This window comes from Stegostoma tigrinum, chromosome 1, assembly GCF_030684315.1.
Source record: "Stegostoma tigrinum isolate sSteTig4 chromosome 1, sSteTig4.hap1, whole genome shotgun sequence".
In the NCBI taxonomy this organism is placed as follows: domain Eukaryota; kingdom Metazoa; phylum Chordata; class Chondrichthyes; order Orectolobiformes; family Stegostomatidae; genus Stegostoma; species Stegostoma tigrinum.
The window spans coordinates 152432035-152453953 of NC_081354.1; the positions used below are offsets into that span (position 1 = coordinate 152432035).

The 21919-nt window shown below is 41.6% G+C and overlaps 1 protein-coding gene across 2 annotated transcripts in view; it reads left to right on the top strand.

Moving 5' to 3' along the window:
* Positions 1-21919, top strand: part of atp8b1 (ATPase phospholipid transporting 8B1) — a 141865-nt gene that overhangs the window by 32186 nt on the left and 87760 nt on the right. Inside the window, exon 1 of one of the 2 annotated variants that reach the window (XM_048544708.2) lies at positions 19543-19616. The exons of the other annotated variant lie outside the window; for it this stretch is intronic. The gene's annotated coding sequence lies outside the window, so the exon portion shown is untranslated. Of the gene's footprint in view, positions 1-19542; positions 19617-21919 lie in introns of those variants that run through there. 2 annotated transcript variants of the gene reach the window in all.

The following is a 21919-nucleotide window of genomic DNA, read 5'->3' on the forward strand; positions in this document are numbered from 1 at the left end:
AAGAAACCTACCTGGAGACCACCACCTATTGAAGGTGAGAACTCAATCACTAGTTAAGTTGGCTGACTTACCAGGGAAACACAGTACAGAAGCAACCAATAACATTGTGCAATTTCAATGCAGATAAATATTTGAACAGATTTTCTTTGATTCAACAAGGAAGAAGGAACTGGCTGTCTGTATGGAATTTAGTGAATGTTTCTAGAAGAAAATAGTTATCCAATTTCTTTACGACATTCGTGTTCATAATGTTGCCTAAAACTAGTTATGGAGCATCTCTTTTTTTCTCAGTGTTTCCTGGACATTCATCCTTCATTTCCCTGCATATAGATTGTTCGCTGAATAGGAGGTAAAAGAGCGTGAAGATGTATCATCGTTCCAAGTTCCATAAATCAAATGAAACGCCTCTCTTTTAATAAACTAGCAAACCAGTTACTTTGAGCTCAGTATTTACAGTGCAGAAGAAATGGGCTTTTAGCACTGTGCTTTATGGTCTTCGTGTTCTGAATAAAGTTCCATGCGCTCAATACTACTATAACTTGCATATCCTGTTCCATTACCCCTTGTGTACTCGCTTAGCTTTCTCTTTGATTTGAATTTTTCTTTCTACAGAAAAACATGTTGTGAAAGTATCTACTTTATAAAAGTCTTCAATGTTATGTGCAAACTTATTTCTTCAGTTTGAGACAACTTGTTGCAACTTCCTTCAAGGAGAACAACTGAAGCAAGCTGATAACAGAAATTGCTCATTGAAAAAAAACTTCCTCCCTTCTCTATCTTATGTATTCATGTTGCACTATAGATTTTTAAAAAATGTATTATTTTTAAAAAAACTGGTGCAGGTAACTGATTTTCTCCATGTGAATTATTTTAACATTGTAATAATGAAATGTTTCTGAAAGATTTTCTTATAGATTCATTACCTTTTACATTTCCCAATTAGCAAACAAAGCAACTTGCCCACATCCTGGTTAAAAGAAATTTAGTAAGTGTTAGTGGCTGTAATTTATTGAATGCTGTTGGAACATGCATGTTTCAGGGGCCACTTTGGCCTCTGCTTTAATGAACAATTTAGCCTCTGGCAGCTGCCCCACTGTTGTGCAGTCCTTCTGAATAATTTTTCTGTGAGCTGCTGAAGGGCTAATGGTGCCTTTTGAACTATATACAGCTGCAAAAGTGAGAAATAAAAGAGGAAAATATAAAAGCTCGCAATTTTTGGGTGTTCTGCAAACTCCAAACCATAAGCAGAAACAAAAACAGAAATTGCTGGATGAGCTCCATACGTCTGGCAGCATCTGTGAAGAGAAATCAGAACAGTTCTGAGAAAGGGTTACTTGATCTGAAACATTAACTCTGATTTTTCCCCACAGATGCTGCCAGACTTATGGAGCCCATCCAGCAATTTCTGTTTCTCTCTGATTTTACAGCATCCACAGTTCTTTGGGTTTTTATACAGTACAAAAATAGGCTGGAGAGACCCAGCAAGTCTGGCAGCCTCTGAGAGAGGAAGAGTTAATGTTTTGCGTCCTGTCCTTTAAAACTGTAAGGGCTAGATGAGTTTTATGTTGTTGACAGTGCAGGTTACAGGTTGTAAAGTGCCTAAATGAAAAATTAGGTGCTGTTCCTCTGCCTTGCGTTGGGCTTTTGCGGGAATACTACAACAGCCTAGGGTGTAAATGTTAACATGAGAGAAAAAACTGGCCAGTTTACACCTACTATCAGCATCTATTCAAATATACCTTTACGACCATTAGTGCATCCTTTTGTCTTATGTGCTGCACACCCTCATCATCTGTTCCACTCACTGCTTCCACCTTTTGTTAACATTGTAAAACCATCATTTCTCAGCTGAAGAAAAGTCATATTGCACGTGAAACATCATCACTGTTTCACTGCCCATGGATGCTGCCAGATTATCCGCACAATTTTTATTTCAGATGCCCAACATCCACAGCATTTTGCTTATTTTTAAATTTTATCCCAACCAAAAGGGGTGTTTTCCATCTGAAACCAATAAACCTGGTAACATCTACAGCAGTTTGTGTCTAGTAATTATAGAGTCACTCCTTGGACATTGCCCAGAAAACGTCTCTCCTCTACCAAAGACATGAATAAAGCAAAAATCTGCATCTGTCTCATGCCTTTCACGATGCTAAAATATTTGTATTTCACAATGTCAAAATGTTTGTGTTTCAAAAACAACTAATTTTTTCAAGTGTTCCAAATGCTGCTGGTCTGAGCATAAAATCCTGCAAAGAAAGAAAAATAAAATTTATACCTTTTTTTTGGTCCTGATTTGAAGGGAAGGTTTGTTAATCATGAGAGCTGTCTGCCCTTGGATCAAGAAGTGCAACTCAACAGAAAACTATGATCTTAATACCCCCAAGATTTCACCTTGGTACCGCACTCCAGGGTTAGGCCAGATTTTGTTTTGTAGAGTGGAAATTGTAAATGTCACCCTTTAACTTGAAGTATTACACATGAGCCAAATTATCATTTACATGGAATTTTTTGAAATAATTTCAGGCTCAGATTTGTCAGAAGGAGCTGTTGAACTGCATTTCGGTGAATAGTTCACACACTTGCTGCTCTGTCCCTTTTGAGTCATATGAAGTAACTTGAGTCAGCTGCAGGAGCAGGGAGATTACTCCTAAATGACAATTATGTGTAACTAAAATCTTCTTTCGAGGCCTTAATTTAACATTTACCAACATGTGCTGTTTCGTAATGACATAACCTTTCAAGCATCAAAATGGCACTGCTTGTTCCATCTGCAGGCCATTTGATAATTGTAGAATCTAAGTGGGGTGAACTTGATATGAGAGTTGTTTTCTTAGTGTGTGCATCAATGTAATGAGATTTATTTTGTTTGTTGGTCACACAGCATGGAAACAGACCCTTCGATCCAACTAGTCCACGCCAACCATGTTCCCACACTAAACTGGTCCCACCTGCCTGCGTTTGGCCCATACTCCTTCAAACCTTTGCTATTCGTGTACTTAGCCAAATGTCTTTTAGATGTTGTAATTGCACCCACCTTCCTCTGGCAGTTCATTCAACATATGAACCAGTTGCCCTTCCTGTCCTTTTTTTAAATATCTCTCCTTTCCTTTCAAATTGAAAACTAAGCCCTTAAATTTTGAACTCTCTTACCCTAAGGAAAAGACCCTCGCTATTCACCTTACCTATGCCTCTCTTGATTTGATAAATTTCAATAACATCACCCTTCAACCCCCTATGCTCCAACGAAAAAGGTCCCAGCCTATCCAACCTGTTTTTACAACTTAGGCCATCCATTCCTGGCACTATCCTTGTAACTCTTACCTTAAGTCTCTGCAATTAAGTAGTATCCTTCCTCCAACGGGGTGACCAGAACTGTGCACAGTTAGTCCAGAAGAGGCCTTACCAACGTCCTGCACAACACCTGATAACTGTTTCTGAACACTTCTCAATTCAGTCAGTGCTGTTGCTAAAGGATATTTTCCTTCCCAAAGTGACACTTGGATCGCTGCCCATCCTTATAATTTCTTCTATGGTCATAGAGTCCACTCATTATCCCCTCTCTTCCATCATTTCTATTCTGCATTTATATTGCACATATGACCTATACTTCTCAACAAACCCCACTCCCCATCCTTTGCACTATGCACCATCTGTACGGAATAATTGAGTTGGGTCTTCCCGCTCATGTCTGATTTACAGCATATTGTTTAGGTTCACCTCTGTCAAATTAACCCGTTGGCCTTGACATGACCTTGGCTATCACCTCCATGCATTAGGTTTCAGTCCATAACGTGCACATTGCTGCCCCTTCCCTGTCATTACAGGATAACTATTAGCTGCTGGGTTCTGAAAGAATGGATAGCTTTCAGTTTCTTTGGCATCTGAGTCAACCTTGGGTTGTAGTAAAACACTTCACTCTGTTTCAGTTGGAGCCACTATTATGTGGGAAATGAAACTGTTTCTTTCTCGTTGCCACATTCCGTTCATCCCTTTTCAAACAAAAAAACCTCCTTGTCAAACTAACTTCAACTGTTTTCAATCTCAAAATCCTTTTGTATTACCATTTGCTCTCTTTCCCCACTGTATCCTTTATTTAGCTTAGATGTTCTCTTTAAGTGTTGCAGCAACACTGCAGAAGCTTGACACCATCCAAGACAAAATAGCCACTTGATCAGCACTACATGGACAAGCACCCACTCCCTCCAACACTGACGCTCAGTAGCAGCAGCGTGTACTATCTACAAAATGCACTGTAGAAATTCACCAAAGATCCTCAGACGGCACCTTCCAAACCCCCAGGCACTTGCACGAGAAGGACAAGGGAGCAGACATATGGGAACACCACTGCCTTCAAGTTCCCCTTCAAACCACACATGATTCTGACTTGGCAATATATCAGCATTGCTTCACTGTCGCTGGGCCAAAACCCTGGAATTCCCTCCCTGTAGACATTGTGGATCAACCCATAGCAGGTGGATGGCAGTGGTTCAAGAAAACAGCTCACCACCACCTTCAAAAGGGCAACGAGGGATGTGCAATAAATGTTGGCCCTCCAGTAATGCCCGTATCCCAGAAAAGAATGGAAAATAAAAACAAAAATGCTGGCAAATGACACTAGATTAATTTAGGATACCTGGTCAACATGGACAAGTTGGACCAAAGGGTGTGTTTCTATGCTGTACAGCTCTATGACTCTATAAATGGCCAGATAATTCAAAATTCCAGCAGCATCCAGGTAGAGAGTTTATACAATTGTATCAATTTTTTTAAGCAAAAGGTAATCTTGTGAATGATGGAAATCTAAAATAAAAACAAAACACTGAAATAATTCAGCAGGTCTCGCAGTATTTGTGTCATATTGAAGAAGATTCCTAACAGACTCAATATTTAATCTGTTTTCTCTTTGCTCAGGTGCTGTCAGACTTGCTGAGCTTCTGCAGCAGTTTCTGTTTTTATTTCTAAATTTTAAAAGGTTGTTCAGGGTGTCAGAGAAAAATGGATCAGAGAGACTATGTTGCAAGCCCACATCCTCTACCATACAGAAATATAATACATGAGAATTCATGAGCTGCAGGTTCATTTCCAAGTCCCAGACTTGGAACTGTATTGGGATTCCGTCATGCTGATGGGTCAAAAACTGGAACACGCTTCCTCCTTGTCAGCACTGTGGATGTTGCCACATTGCATTTACTGCAGTTGTCCAAGAATGCTTCTGACCACCACGTTTTGAAGGCCATGACATATTATCAATAAATGCCAGCCTTGTAACCTGCATTTCATGATAGAAGAAGTATTCTTGACATCTTTTGATTCAGCAACTAGCATGTTGCAGTAAAAATAGCTAGTAAAGGGGCTACGGGGCGGATACAAAAAAACTACCAGAGAACACTGATTTTTGCCTGCATTTGAAAATGTGGACCAGGTAACAGAAAAACTGCACAAGAATTGCAAAGATGAATACAGTGGAAGAAATCTAAATTAGAACAAAGTGCAAAATTGAGATAGAAATTTAAAATTCCAGGAATCCACAATTTAAAGGTGACAAATTGTTGGAGATGTGCAAGAGTTTCAAAGGAAGCAAAGTGAAATGGAGATTTTTTTAAAAAATGGATAATTCTGAACATTGTGCGTTCATGTCAAATCTGCAATAACTCAACTATTAGAGTGAGACACAAGTGAAAAACAAAAGTTAACTGCTTAAATTCTGAAACGAGTGGCAGTTGACATATGCCTAGTCTGTGATTTGTTTTACAGAAAATATGACTAGCCTTCTTAGTCACACCCTTCTGTGTGAAACAGCCAAGTAGTATACAAAGACAGAAGTTGGTCATGAGTTGTGCTCTAACATTAAATATATATGATAACCAGAGCTAGGGTATAAGCTTATTGTTATGCCTGGATGTATTGCCTTTAAAGGTGGTGGCAATCTGCCTTTTTGGATTGCTGCATTCCATGTGGCTGAAGTGTACCCAGAGTGAGCCAGGAAAGTAATCTTTATCAAGAAATTTGGATAAAAATTCCATCCAGATCATAAGATGGCACTTGAAGATGGCTCCTTTTCTGGAAAGCAATCGTGTGCAGTTAAGCTGCCTATCACAGAATGGAAATTCAACAAGCGGTAGAAAAAAAGGATTGAAGCTTTTCCATTATCTTTTTATCGGGGGAAAGCCAATTCTGCATGCTGCACAAGTTGGAAACAGCAGTTCAGTTGCACCAATGGCTTTGTGTGACACCTATTTAACATAGAAAATTATCCCAACACTAATCACATTACATCTGACAGCATTGCAGCAAGATAATTTTGAGAGGGCCATTGAAATGTGGTCAGAAAGGATTAAGGGTGTTTCTTCTGTGAAGGCAAGGTGGGCCACCAGCGTTTAAGAAGTAAATCCCAGAGTAGAAACAGATGAAGGATGGATTAATTTCTAACTAATTTTATTGTTATATACATGTTGGACGATAATGGATCTAGGCAGAAAAGACAAAGCACATAGCTACTTCAAGAGCCTAATGCTGTTTGAAACTATGCGTAGTATCATTTGGCAATGGGCCAGGGCCAAAATTATTGGTGCTTCCATCCCTATAACGCAAAAAAATCATAATACCTGGCCATCCCGCCCTTCCGATTTAATGTTGTGACCAGAACTGCACACAGTTAACCAGTCTTTTGTCATCCTAAGACTGACTTACTCCCATATTCTACACTGCAGCTAATGAAACCAGGTATCCCAGCTGCCTCCTCCACCACCTTGTCTATGTCTGTTGACCCCTTCAGGTATCTGTGAACGTTTACATCAAGTCCTTTGTTCTTCAGTACGCCCTAGGGACCCACCATACATGATATATATCCTTGCCTTATTAGACCTCCCAAAATGCATCACCTCATACTTATTGGAATTAAATTCCATCTACCATTGCTATACTCTGTTTACCAGCTGATCCCAAGTTGCTCAAAGCCCACAATAACAGTTGGTAAAATTTGAATTAAATCAAATTCTGGAATAAAACGCGAGTCTAATGGCAATCATTATCGATCGTTCACCAATTTCCTTTAGGGGAAGAAATCTGCCATCCTTCCCTGGTCTGGCCTAGACGTGACTCCAAACCTCCAGCAATGTTGTTGTCTCTGACTCTTAACTGCCCTCTAAGCAAATGGGGATAGGCAATAAATGTGGCCTAACTAGTGATATCCTTATTCCCATGAGCTTTAAAAACAATAGTGGAACAAGATTGAAGATAAACTGAAGGATTAAGAATATAGATCTGCTACAAGTACTTAAAAGATTCCTGTGATGCCAGCCACTCCCTTAAGGGGATTGATTTGCTTTTTTGAAAGAAGTTAACTCTGACTTGTGTAATTATAAAACATGGGAGTTAACTGTCTTTTTCTTTTGTTCTGAATCAGGTTTTCAGTTCTTATACTAGTAAACCATTTACAGTCTCTTGGGTCAATTAGGCAAACTGGGTCATGCAAAATTTGCACCATAAAATGTTTTGGCTCACTGTCTGATTATTTCGTCACTGAGATTACCATGAATTACCCAGTATGTTTTAGAATTTACTCCCACATTCGTTAGCAGCCAATCAAGTAAATGCTCATCTCCCTGGCTGGTTGTCCCACTTTATTGCAAACCATATTAATGTGACTACTGGAGATCCCAAATAAAAACAGAGGTGGGAAAATTCAGGTCTGGCAGGATCTGTGGTGAGGGAAACAGAGTTTGTGTTTGGAGTCTGATATGACAAAACGTCATACCCGACTCAAAACTTTAACTCTGCTTTACTGTCCACAGATGCTCCCACAACCGCTGAATTTCTCCAGTGCTTTCTGCTCCTTGTTACGAATAAATGTTATCCTTCGACCCATATTATTCCCCAGGCTAGAAGTTTGCTTCATTAGTTGGTGGGTAAACAATTTTGGTGGATATCTGAGAGAGGTTTTCAAAATCATGTGTGCTGGATAGGGTAGATAGAAGAAAAATTGTTCCCACTTGTTAAAGGAGCAAGAGCAGGAGCCCAAAGCTTTTAAAGTCCGATGCAAAAGAAACAAAGCTCAAGTGAGGTCAAACTTTTTCATTCAGCAAGTATTTGGGGTAAATGCTGCAATGCCTGGAAATGTAGTGGAAGCAGCTTTGATTTAAGATAATTGAAGAGGGCATTGGGTGATTTGATTTTTTTATCTCTATTCATTTGTGGGATGTGGGTGTCACAGGCTGGCCGGTGTTTCTTGCCCATCCCTAGTTTCCCTTGAGAAGGCAGTGATCAGCTGCCTTCTTGAACCGCTGCAGTCCTCCTGTGGGTTGACCCACAATGCCCATAGGGAAGGAATTCCAGAATTTTGACTCAGCGACAGTGAAGGAATGGCAATATATTCTCAAGCCAGGATGGTGAGTGGCTTGGAGGTGATGGTGCTCCCTGTATATCTGCTTCGCTAGTCCTTCTAGATGGAAGTGGCTGTGGCTTTGGAAGGTTCTGTCTGAGAATGTAGAACATAGAACAATGCAGCGCAGAACAGGCCCTTTGGCCCTCAATGTTGCGCCGACCTGTGAACTAATCTAAGCCCATCCCCCTACACTATCCTTTCATCATCCGTATGCTTATCCAAGGACTGTTTAAATGCCCCTAATGTGGCTGAGTTAACTACATTGACAAAGCAGGGCGTTCCATGCCCTTACCACTCTCTGAGTAAAGAATCTGCCTCTGACATCTGTCTTAAATCTATCACCCCTCAATTTGTAGCTATGCCTCCCTTGTACAAGCTGAACCTTGCATAAAATTTCTGCAGTGCATCTTGTCGATAGTACACACTGCTGCTACTGAGCGCTGGTAGTGAAGGGAGTGAATGCTACTGGGTGTAGTGCCAATCAAGTGGCTGTTTTATCCTGGATGGCGTCAAGCTTCTTGAGTGGTGTTGGGGCTGCACCCATTCAGGCAAGTTGGGGGGAGTATTCCATCACACTCCTGACTTGTGTCTTGTAGATATGTAGATTGTAGATCGTTTGGATAGAAATGGTGTGTAAGGATTTGGGGATAAAACGGGAGATGGACAAGGTTATGATGCCGATTTAATTAGGCGGATCCGGCACAATGGGCCGCCTCCTGCATTGTAGCATTTCCATGATCCTATGATTGATTTTTTTCAGGAAAATGTTTTAGGGATAAAATTATTTCAATTGTTGGTCCTCACTAAAATGGTGCAATCCTCCCCTCCACAGGGAATGGAAATTTTGTTACTGTTGTTGAGCAAACATTGCCCCACCCACCCCATGACATTCCATGCCAGCTGCTTTTCTCCACTCACAAGGAACATTTTGTAAATAAAGTTTGAAAGAGAGGGTTAAACTTAGCTGTGCTCCCACAACTAGGTTTCTGCCAGTTTTTTCAGCACAAACCCCAACAAGGCTGTGGGAAATCCTTAATTATGCCCTTCATTGAGCTCATTGAGTATGAGTTCCCTTGGTAACAGGAAATGGCCTGTACAGCTGGTGAAATAAAAATCAAGTAGATCGAGCGGGGGGGCTCATGCATCATAATGCTCGTGCCCCGTCTGCTTCAGAGGTGTATACTTAACACATGTGAACAGGTTGATGTAGAGAAATTGGTTATTTTTATGAAATTATAATGCAGACCGAGGAGGGCTCTTGTGGTTCAGTGATGGTATCCCTATCTTTGAGCTAGGATGCCCAAGTTCAAGTCTCACCTGCTCCAGAGGTATGTTTTCACATTGCTGAGGAGATTAATTAGAAATCAGGTTTTTAAAAACAACCCCAGGAGGGTTCTTGAGGGAAAAAGAGGATAAAGCCAACCCAATATCTACCTCCCACTCACTTTTGATGGTCTGTGTTATGCATAATAGGCTTTGCATACAAATATTGAAGTGGCTATGTGGGTGTTTATAACTGCTGGTGGTTAATAGTCTTTTTAAAGACACAAATAGGAGAAAAGTTATTGTGATTTTGGTGGCAATGTCGTTGAGTTGTCCATGATTGCACTTCTGTGTATAGAAAAGGGAAAAAGCAGACCCAAACGCTCTTGTAGCACAGACGTAGCATCACTACCTGTGGACCAGGAGGCCACTGCGGTTAAATGCGGCAAATACACTTCCTGAGGAACCAGTTACTGAATTTGCATCAAGACCAGAGATATTGGTGAGACACTGAGAGCACTGGTCAGCACTTCAGGAAATATTAAGAAGTTGCTTAGTTCGTAGAATTAATAATGTAATGAACCAAAGTAAGCTACTGACTGAACCAGATCAAGAAAGCAATAGAACTACCCCCTTCCTGTGAGAATGTGCAAAATGGGTCTCTGGTGCTTTGAGTCCATGGGCTGTACCATCCTCGGCCTGGGCTAGCCCTGTTCTCCAGGACAATACTTGGTTCCTGCACATTGCCAAGGAAGGGCGATTTGAGTCTGGTAGTTGCTATACATTGAAGACTTTTATGAAAAGCTGGCTGGAGTTACCATTTTCTAAAGAGAATATGAGCCATGTCTACTTCCAACTGGATCTTAATGGATTATCCAGGGAGTAGGTCAATGAGTACTCTCAAAGGTGTATGTGACCATGCTCACCTGCACTTTTGGTTGTTTTCGGCTTGTGCCAGTTTTGAAAGGGTAACCGAGAACGTGCTCCAAGGGGTGCCCAGTGTGGCTATCTATCTGAATAAGGTTTTAATCTCAGGAGGTAGAGTAAAGGAACATGTAAAAAGTTTTGAAGAGGTCTTCGACATTTTTGAGGCTGGCATCCAGATAGGGAATAGTCTATGTTCCAGGTAAACGGGGAGGCCATACCTCAGGTACTGAGTTGATGAGAAAGGATTATTCCCTGTGAAAGGAATGGTGAAGGCCATAAAAATGGAGAGTTAAACTTAGCTGTGCTGTTCTACCTAGGTTTCTGCCAGCTTTTTCAGCACAAACCCCAACAAGGCTGTGGGAAATCTTTAATTGTGCTCTTCATCGAGCTCATTGAGTATGAGTTGCCTTGGTAACAGGAAATGGCCTGTACAGCTGGTGAAATAAAAATCACGTAGACCCTAATTGCAAGGAACTCAATGGAGTTGAAGTCTTTCTGAGGTCAGAAAAATCACTGGGTGGAGATATGGAACATGTAAGGAACTTTGATAGCTCTCCAGAGATTTCAGGAATTACCCTGAAGAGAAAATTGAATTTGAGTCATATACAGTCAAAACTGGGGAGAAGATCATGGGTAGAAGAAAGAGAAAACATTTTGAACCCTCCACAGGCAATTGTTTCAACAGATTTGAAATTTTCTCACAAGTATGTTAAAGAAAGTTCTTAAGTCCACTTTTATAGCATGAAAATGGGTTCAGACAATCAACATTGATAGCCTCACAAGTCTTTTGAGTTACACATAGCTCAGAAGACATAGGTTGCAAGCTTCTGGCTTGGGATGCTGGAAGCAAATCTAACATGGTAACCATGAGTAACTACAGTTGGTCAGTGCAGAGTGCTTTTCAATCACTTCATGAAAAGAATTCTGGAGTTTTTGCTTTAGTGGTTGGAGAGTAACTCATCTAGTTGGGAAAAACTGACGAGCTGCAATGCAGGTGCAAGGAAAAATTTGAAAATTGAAATGGGCAAATTGTATAACTTCATCAGTTTACTTATTTTTGAGTGGTCAGCTCAAGAACTTGCTCTGTCCTAAACCAAGCATTTACATATTGGCTCAGAGATAATGGGAACTGCAGCTGCTGGAGAATCCAAGATAATAAAGTGTGAAGCTGGATGAACACAGCAGGCCAAGCAGCATCTCAGGAGCACAAAAACTGATGTTTCGGGCCTAGACCCTCCTTCAGAGAACGGGATGGGGAGAGGGTTCTGAAATAAATAGGGAGAGGGGGGGAGGCGGACCGAAGACGGATTGAGGAGAAGATAGGTGGGGAGGGGGGAGGACAGACAGGTCAAGGAGGCGGGATGAGGTTGATAGGTGGGAAATGGAGGTGTGGCTTAGGGTGGGAGGAGGGGATAGGTGTGAGGAAGAACAGGTTATGGAGGCGGGGATGAGCTGGGCTGGTTTTGGGATGCAGTAGGGGACCGGGGGATTTTGAAGCTTGTGAAGTCCACATTGATACCATTGGACTGCAGGGTTCCCAAGCAAAATGAGTTGCTGTTCCTGCAACCTTCGGGTGGCATCATTGTGGCACTGCAGGAGGCCCGTGATGGACATGTCATCTAAGGAATGGGAGGAGGAGTTAAAATGGTTCGCGACTGGGAGGTGCAGTTGTTTATTGCGAACTGAGCGGAAGTGTTCTGCAAAGCAGTCCCCAAGCCTTCAAGATAACAAAGTGTGAAGCTGAATGAACACAGCAGGCCAAACAGCATCTCAGGAGCCCAAAAGCTGACGTTTCGTGAAGGGTCTGGGCCCAAAACGTCAGCTCTTGTGCTCCTGAGATGCTGTTTGGCCTGCTGTGTTCATCCAGCTCCACACTTTGTTATCTTGGATTCTCCAACATCTGTAGTTCCCATTATCACTGGTCCCCAAGCCTCCGCTTGGTTTCCCCAATTTAGAGGAAGCCACACCAGGTACAATGGATACAGTATACTACATTGGCAGATGTGCAGGTGAACATCTGCTTAATATGGAAAGTAATCTTGGGGCCTGGGATGGGGGTGAGGGAGGAGGTGTGGGGGCAAGTGTAGCACTTCCTGCGGTTGCAGGGGAAGGTGCTGGGAGTGGTGGGGTTGGAGGGGAGTGTGGAGCGGACAAGGGAGTCACGGAGAGAGTGGTCTGTCCGGAAGGCAGACAAGGGTGGGGATGGACAAATGTCTTGGGTGGTGGGGTCGGACTGTAGATGGCGGAAGGGTCGGAGGATGATGCGTTGTATCTGGAGGTTGGTGGGGTGGTGTGTGAGGACGAGGGGGATTCTCTTGGGGCGGTTATTGCGGGGCCGGGGTGTGAGGGATGTGTTGCGGGAAATGTGGGAGACACGGTCAAGGGCGTTCTCGACCACTGCCGGGGCGGGGGGGATGTTGCGGTCCTTGAAGAATGCGGACATCTGGGATGTTGTGGAGTAGAATGCCTCATCCAGGGAGCAGATGCGGTGGAGGCGAAGGAATTGGGAATAGGGGATGGAATTTTTGCAGGGGGGTGGGTGGGAGGAGGTGTATCCTAGGTAACTGGGAGTCAGTGGGTTGAAGTGGACATCAGTCTCTAGCTGGTTGCCTGAGATGGAGACTGAGAGGTCCAGGAAGGTGAGGGATGTGTTGGAGATGGCCCAGGTGAACTTGAGGTTGGGGTGAAAGGTGTTGGTGAAGTAGATGAACTGTTCGAGCTCCTCTGGGGAGCAAGAGGCGACGCTGATACAGTCATCAATGTAATGGAGGAAAAGGTGGGATTTCGGGCCTGTCTAGGTGCGGAAGAGGGACTGTTCCACGTAACCAACAAAGAGGCAGGCATTGCTTGGGCCCATGCGGGTACCCATGGCCACCCCCTTTGTCTGTAGGAAGTGGGAGGAATCGAAAGAGAAGTTGTTGAGGGTGAGGATGCCTCTCCCCATCCCCCTCTCTGATGAAGGGTCTAGGCCCGAAACGTCAGCTTTTGTGCTCCTGAGATACTGCTTGGCCTGCTGTGTTCATCCAGCTCCACACTTTGTTATTTACATATTGGCTGCTGGCCCTGTTCTGAGTTAGTACATTTTCTCAGGAAGTGATGAAATAGCTGAAAACACTGAAAAAATAGCTGTTAATGAATTCTACATTTGGAGAATAATCAGTGCCTTCATTTGTATGCTGTTCAATGTCTATGGCTCAAAATGTGCTGGATTGAAGAACATTCCTCACAATATAGACTCCTTGTGTTATCAAGGGTGGTTGCATTTACTAACCAAGATGTTCCTAACAGGCACATTGATTTTAGACAGTTATTCACATCATATAATATGCTGTCCAATATTTAATGATCAATGATATTTTGCTTTTAAGTTCATTGCGCGTTACAGGAATTCCCAAGTCTATTAGGTGTCTCTCACATGATTTTCTCTTGGCTGCCTGTTTGCATTTCTCTTGGTCAGCAGGTTGAAAATTGATAGCCTCGCTTTTTCTGACAGGTTTTTGAGATTCTGTTGCTTCATACTGCTGTCCAATGTGTCATCTGCCTTTGAAATATAACCGGTCCTAGCATGATTGCGATGGAACTTCAGTTTTCCCATCTAACAGTAAGGGAACTTGCCTCTTTCCTCATCAATTACGAAACCCTAACACTACTGTACACTTTTGACTTTAGCTCCTCGTGCTGAAATTTCTTCTTGAAGTTCGTATATACAGCATAGTCTCCCGTATACCATAATAGTGAGTTATCCACCTGTTGAGACCATTCAAGTTTGACCAATCATTGAAAAAGGCATTTTGCTTTGATTTGCTTGCTCGAGTCCAGCTGTTGAGTAAATCTGTCTTTGGATTTCAGCAAATTGTCCACAATTAATGCTCGAATGATAGGCCTGTAGTTTGTTCCCTCCCTCCTTTAACTGACAATGACATTTGCAATTCTGAAATCCAAAAGCACAGTTGAGACCTGCACAAATTTATGAACACATTAAATTTCCTCGCTTAATTATTCTTATACTCCTGGTGTGGAAATTGTCAGGTTTTGCATTATTTTCTTGATTTCCCTTTTTCTTTAATGAATTTCAATGTTCCATTGATTTCCTACTTTTTTGTGAAAGGGATTCTGTTTGTCTGTTAAGGAAACTTAGTGTCAGCTAACAGATGAAGTAATACTGATAAAAGAAAGCTGTCATATCCAGATTCTGTGTGATTATCTCCTGTGTTTTCATTTTTAACAGACCTATGTATTTCTTTCCCCACTCTGTCTTTTGCTTATGTCATTTTAATTTTAATGCTCCATGAAGCCGTGGAAATTATACTCTTGTGGTATCTTTAATCGCATATAAATTTGTAAAATATTTTCCAGTAAATGTAATTGTAAACTTTTTCAACTGCGTCATCCAAGACCCCTCAGTGGAAGTCATGAGACTTGCACCATATTTGCTTTTCCTGCCCTTCCTACAGGAAACTTGGAATTCAACCAGCTGTCATGGCCTCTTTCTCTGTCTGAGTTGCATAACCACACTGGGAGAGACCCAAGCTGAAATTATCTTCTTTTGTGTGTAAGAGGAAGTAACGGTGTATTAAGAAAGGTGGTGAATGATTATCTGGTACTGGGGGTCATGTTTGTTCTGTAGTATGTGATGATTAGTTCATTCTGTTTTCCATGTTGTAACAGGTGATGCAATTGGTTAATCTTGTTATAAAAGTGGAAGCAGCAGAGTTAGTGTGGATGCAAAATTATCTTCTCATAACTTGCATTTATTCTTTTGGGTTTCTGAGAGTGCTTTATGGTCTTGGAGTACATTTTGAGCAATGGCCCATTTTTGTAACATAGGAAATTAGGCAACTGATTTACAAGGAACTGCTCACTAACAGAAATATTGTTGATTTGAATGAAAAAGAATATTAGCCAAGGCATTGAAGATAACCCTTTTGCTCTTTTTCAAAATCCTGCTGTGGGATCTTTTACTGAAGTACAGAACTGATGGTGCCGAAGTAGGCCATTCACCCCATCTGCACAGAATCCCTCCAGTGTGGAAGCAGGCCATTTGGCCCATCAAGTCCACACTGACTCTCTGAAGAGCATCCCACCGAGACCCACCCTGGTCTGCATGCTTGCTGCCGTAGTGGCCCATGGCTCCTGTAATAACAGTCTGGTCCTACCCTGCATTTGCTGTGAAAAGGGAGAGAAAGGGCCAGAATCGGTACAACAGCATCTTGCCAAAGCTGCATATAAAATGTAAACTAAAGCATGTGAGAGTCTGTATGTGGTCTATTGATACCCAAAGAATAGACAATGACGAAGTCATGTGAATGTAACAATTTGTGTCTCACTCCCAATCCTAAATGGCTTCCGATTGACCCTCTGTTCAAGAAGTTGTTTATCGAAAGTGGAAGGGCTGGTTACAGGCTGAGTCTGTTTTTAAAAAAAAATGAGATATGAGGGCCCTTGTGAATGGGATCATACAGTACAAAAGTGAGCAAGTTATAATAAACCTGGGTAGCCACAAGTGGAATCTTGCATCTAATTCTGAGCGCGGTAGTTTAGGATAGTAAAGATGCAAAGAAGGTTCACAAGGACAGTTCCGGGGTGCGACCTTCAGATCTGTTGATAGTTTGGAGAACTTCGGACTGTTCCTCATGGAGAGAAGAAGATTGATGGAGATGTGGTGGAGAGGTACTTCAAATTGAGGTGCCTGGACTGAGGTTAGGAGAAACTATTGATTATCACAACAATCAATGAGTGAAGAGATTGACCATTACCATCAAGCCAGGTGATCAGCCTTGATCCATGTAAATTTATATAGAATGTTTGTTGCTGATTAGTCTCAACTTTGCCATGCCCTTTTTAGTCTGCTCCAGAGAGAGAACATGCTGCGGTGCATACAATTGCAGCAAAGTCAAAGCCATTGATGTAGGCAGATGTGTTTCAGTCTCTTTCTGTAATGGATAGGTCACTTCATTTGAAAGCATGTCTCTCCGGTCACTTGTCAGAACACAGGAGGAACTAATGATCTCACAGAGGAAAGACAGTTCTGTCGCTTGCCCAGCAAATGAGAATTAGTTGATGTTGAACTGAAATGTTTCACATCAGATTGCATAAAGAACTTCCAGGCTATTGTAGACTGGCAGATCATAAACTAATGACAAACAGAAATACATGCAATAGGGGCTCAAAAGCAAATGCTGGAAAGATTTGGGTCAAACAGCATTGGTATTAAGAGAAAACTCTTGATTTATTGAAGGTCCATAATCTTTAATCAGAACAATGAAAAATTAGAAATTTAGTTTTTAAACAAGCATTAAGTAATGGAAGAAGTGTGAGGCTGAGCCAAAGGGAAATCATGCAATCTGGTTGAAGATGGGACAGATTAGATATCAGGATGAATTGTGCCATGCCGAAGAAGGTTGTAATTAGACAAACAAAGAAATACAAGAGTGTGTAAATGGTGATAAAATGGGGAGGCAGTGACTCAGTGGTATAATCACTGGATTGTTAATCCAAAGACTCAGGTAACATTGTGAGTCCTGAATTCGAATCTTGCCATGGCAGACAGTAGAATTTGAATTCAATAAATAGCTGAAATGAAGAGCCTCATGATAACCATTGTTGATTGTCAGGAACAAAAACCCATCTGGTTCACTAATATCCCTTAGGGAAGGAAACTACCATCCTTACCTGGCCTGGCTACACATGACTCTGGACCCACAGCAATGTGTTTGACTCTTAGCTGTCCTCTGGGCAATTAGGGGTGGGTAATGAATGCTGGCCTAATCAGCGACCCTCTCGTCCCATGAATGAATTTTAAAAAAAACTGCTGACTGCCCAAAAAGGGTCAAGTTTTCACCTGAAATTTTTGAACTAAGAAACCTGAATCATCCCAATTTGAAGTGAGGGCGACAGAGGTGGGGATGGTCACTAAAATAGTAAGAACTGGCATTGAAATTGCTCCCTGATACAGACTTCCTGGCAGAGAGGGTTCCAGTGGCAGGATAGAGTTCGGGTCAGCTGCTGAGTGAACCGAAGTGGGAACTTGCTTTGCATTACTGTGGAGTGACTGTGAAATGTTGCAGTCAGCAAATGGCTCCCTTTGAGCAGCCTCCTTTTTGCAATCTGGAGCACCATGACTACTGTCACTGTCAGGGAAGGCATCTCTTGTAGCAAAAGTTAGCCCCCTGGAGGGCTTTCCTCATAGATGGGCTCTCTGGCTTCAGCCATCACAAATTGTCAATTGCAGCTAACTGTGCCAAGGGCAATTCCATGTTGAAGGACCCTCTGGATCCTTGACCTGCCTCAGCAGCACCTATCTTCTCGGTCAGCAGCATTAGCAGCCCATCCATTGGGAGAAATGGTGAGCTGGTTCTGATCCCAGCAAATGTCGGTTCAGGGCCCTTACTTTGTCACAACATCAGTAGATCAAGACCTGCAGTAAAATGCTCTGGCTGTCAAGTGCCTGACTGAAACATGAGGTACTGTTCCTTCAATTTCATTAGAGCCATAGGTGGTTCCTGGGCTTTGCGCTTTTGAAATTTTATTTGGCAGTACTTTTTTTTATTTTCCCCATTTTACTTGTTTTTGAGTTGTCAGATGAAAACACTATTGGAACCTTTATATGAAATTCCTGTTTGGAACAACTTTTGTTTTTGAAGAACATTGAAATAACATGATTACAAAGAACCTTTTCCTCCTGAAACTGCCATGCTGCTTATGACCAGTTTTGTTGTGTTTGAACTAACCGTTTCTAAAACTTATAAAAAAAAAGGATTTCAAAAAGACCCTACTAGTGAAAACAGTAGGGCCTTCAAATGCTCTCTTGGACATTGCACTGTGAAGGCATGAACCCAATGTTTGCTGGTGGATTGAGGAATGTTTTCTCTTTGTTAAACTCACAATTGTAATTTGAGGAAGGTGTTGCTCTTTTTGATTTAAGTAGTTTATTTACTTGTACTGCAGAATACAAATCCACGTGTAGCCTATCAAGGTACTGTTCAAAGATACATGGAAGCAGACTTCGTGGAAAAGTGTTGAATTTTATGCTCTGGGCTGTGCCTGATAATCTGAGAGGTTAGATTCGCCACTCGGTTTTGCTGATTTGAGATTTAATGTCACTGTTCACAATTCAGTGGTTTATTTTTCAAAAAGAATCAGTTCTGGACAAGGAAACTGAAACCATCCTAGCTTTTGCCAATAATGAATGTAATCATGTGCTGCACCTGATTGACAAATAGGTCAATGTTCCCCCTCAAGTACTGCAGTCATGTACAATTGTAAAATGCTAGTCATGGATATCACGGTAGTTTTACAAGTGTATTACTTTGACAGTTGCATCTATTCAGAGTTACAGTACAAAACCAGCAGGTTTTTGGTGTGTACCTTCAGGCAAGTATTCAAAATCTGAATTTTGGCAATTGAGCTGAATTGCATCAGTTTATACTTTAGTCCTGCTCCATCCATTTGGCAGGAGCATACAGGTTGAAATGCTTATAACTGGCATCTATCACTGGCAAAGTCAGCTCTTCGGGTGTAATGGTGGTGTCCCTACTCCTGGACCAGAAGTCCTGGGTTCAAATCCCACCTGGTCCAGAAATGCTGCTGATGTTTAAATCCCATTTGGACTGATAGAAATAGCAGGCAGCGGGCAATGCTATCTCATTTTGTTCATTAACCAGAGATTGGGCGTTGCAGCCATCAGAAATAAATGTAATATTGCCTCACCCAAGGCTGACCAGGAATTAATGCCAGAATATGAGCCTTTCCGTCAGACGGCATGTATTTATGACTGCCGAGTAACAACATCGCTCTGATTTGAAATAGCCACTAACATCAAAGAAATGTTCAGATTTTGAGTTATGTTCATGTACGTAAAACCGGTTGAGTGAAGTTCCTTCTGAAGGTACAAAGGTGTGTTTGCTCTGAGGAGATGGTAAAGGAGGTGGAACTAGTTAACTGAATTAAGCTGGAGTCAGAGGTGTGCTGCTGCCTCACTATGGAAGATGTTGAAGCAAATCTTTATTTGTTTGTATTTTATTCCTCTGTTTAATAAAAGGTAAGCAATGTGTGATTCGTTTTGCAATCAGTATAGCTGAATCAATATTTAAAGGTAACAACACACTCTCCCTGAACTAGAGATTAAATAATGTAGCCATTTCATTCCTCTGTTGTTTCAGCTGATATTGTTTGCCGTGATAACATAAATCTAAGTGCAAATACAGTAGGGGTTCATTCACTCCTGTGAGTGATTGCGAGGGTAACTCTGTTTTAATGTTAGTTTAAAATACTGGGATTCTATGCTGAATTGTGAACACTGAGTTCCACTTTGTATTTATGTTGGTTACTGTTGAGCTTTAGGTAATTTTTAACGTACACAAACTTCAGCCATGTTTTGTCATATTCAGTAAATAATTTCCCATTTTTACTTCATGCTATTCCGGATCTCAAAGCTAGTATTGTAACTTCCTGTTGCTACAAGGGGTCAGTTGGCTCAGTTTGCTGGACAGCCGGTTCGCGATGCAGAGCGATGCCAACAGTGCAGATTCGATCTTAAGCTAAGGTGACCATGAAGACCCACCTTCTCAACCTCTCTAACTTGCGCAAGATACCAGCTATCTCTGTCTAATGGTCTGCTAGAGTGATGATGGTGGCTTTACCTTTAACTTACAAGTTACTTCGCAGTGGGTTACATCCAAAAGCACTGATACACCTCAAAAACAAAAAGTGATGCAATCAGATGCCCACCCAGCAGACTATTTCAGGTTGAATTGAATTCCTGAAAAAGGATTTCTAAATCAATTTTCATCCTTGATTTAACTATCCGTTTTGTTGTAGGTGCCATAAAACTGAGTCTGTGCCTAACAAAGTGACAACAGATTTGTTACCACCATCCTCTTTGAGTAGGGAAGGAAATCTAATTGCTGATTTAAACTAGACCTAGTTTGTATTGAAAATGGACTTCATTGCTTTTTAGCAGTCAAGCACGGGTTACATGTTTAAAATAACTTCAAAAAATGTTCAGTCTCATTCCTCCGAGAATCTAAGCCGTTTTACCCACGGTTCTACATGTCATCACCAAATTTGGTGGTACTTCGAGTACTTTATAATCATACCCATAGAATTTTTAATCTAGATTTTTACAAGCCTAATTAAATGATAGATTTTACCTTGTTTCTCTACCTGTTCTTTTCAAATATAGCAATGTTACATATTGGGTTCTTAAGTGCTTGTCTGGCTGTCTCAGTTCTTTAAAAATGTATTCAGGGTGGTGCAGTGGCTCAGTGGTAAGGACTCCTGCTTCACAGTACCAGGTACCCGGGTTCGCTTCCACCCTCGGGCGACTGTCTGTGTGGAGTTTGCACATTGTTCCTGTGTCTGTGTGTGTTTCCTCCAAGTGCTCTGGTTTCCTCCCACAGTCCAAAGATGTGCAGGTTAGGTGGATTAGCCATTCTAAATTGTCCATAGTGTCCAGGGATGTGTAAGTTATCTGGATTAGCTAGGGGTAAAGTTCAGGGTATGGATAGGATGCTCTTGAGGATGGATGGTGTGGTCTCAATGGAACAAATGACCTGCTTACATGCTGTAGTGATTCCACAATCGATTGAATATTTTTGTTGTGCTCAGCACTCATGGTATTATTGAATATGTGAAGAAATTTAAAAATCTGTGTCGAACAAAAGAACTAATTGGCTGAAGGTCTAAGTATTTGTAAAATTTAAACAAGTATTGCATTATTATAATTAATGTAGAAAAATATCAAAGGTATTTTACTGACCTGTAGCCGATGTAAGTTAACACCAAGTTTGAGAGAAAGGTCTTTGAGCAAGCTGTCAATGAGGTAGTTTTTAAGGAGAGGGATGTGGAGAATTTTGACATGTAAAATTTTGAGCTATAAGCCTAGATGGTGGGAAGACCGGTGACAAGTGGTACAGCAAATCAACTGGAGCATGCACAAGTGACTTGACATGGAGTTGTTAAAGTGCTATAATGGAGGAAGTTGCAACAGGAAGAAATTGGAGTGGAGTTCCCTGACTTTGAAATCCAAGATGCAGAAGCTGTGGTTGAGTGATTTCTTTTTCTGTTTATTTGTTTACGGGAGATACATGTTACCTATTGGTTAGGCCATTATATAACCCCTTGACTTGAAGCAGCCTTCTGTCACATTGCGGAGGGTCGGGAATCAATGTACACCAGATCCGAGTAGGAAGGCAGACTTCCTTCTTAAAAGGACTTGCATAAACCAGATGCGTTCTACAACAATAAACAGTTGTCGCGTGGACATCATAAGACTACAAATGCCCTGTGTAACTGAAACATTTAACTTCCCTCGCACTAAAACATGACTTTTTCTTTAACTTT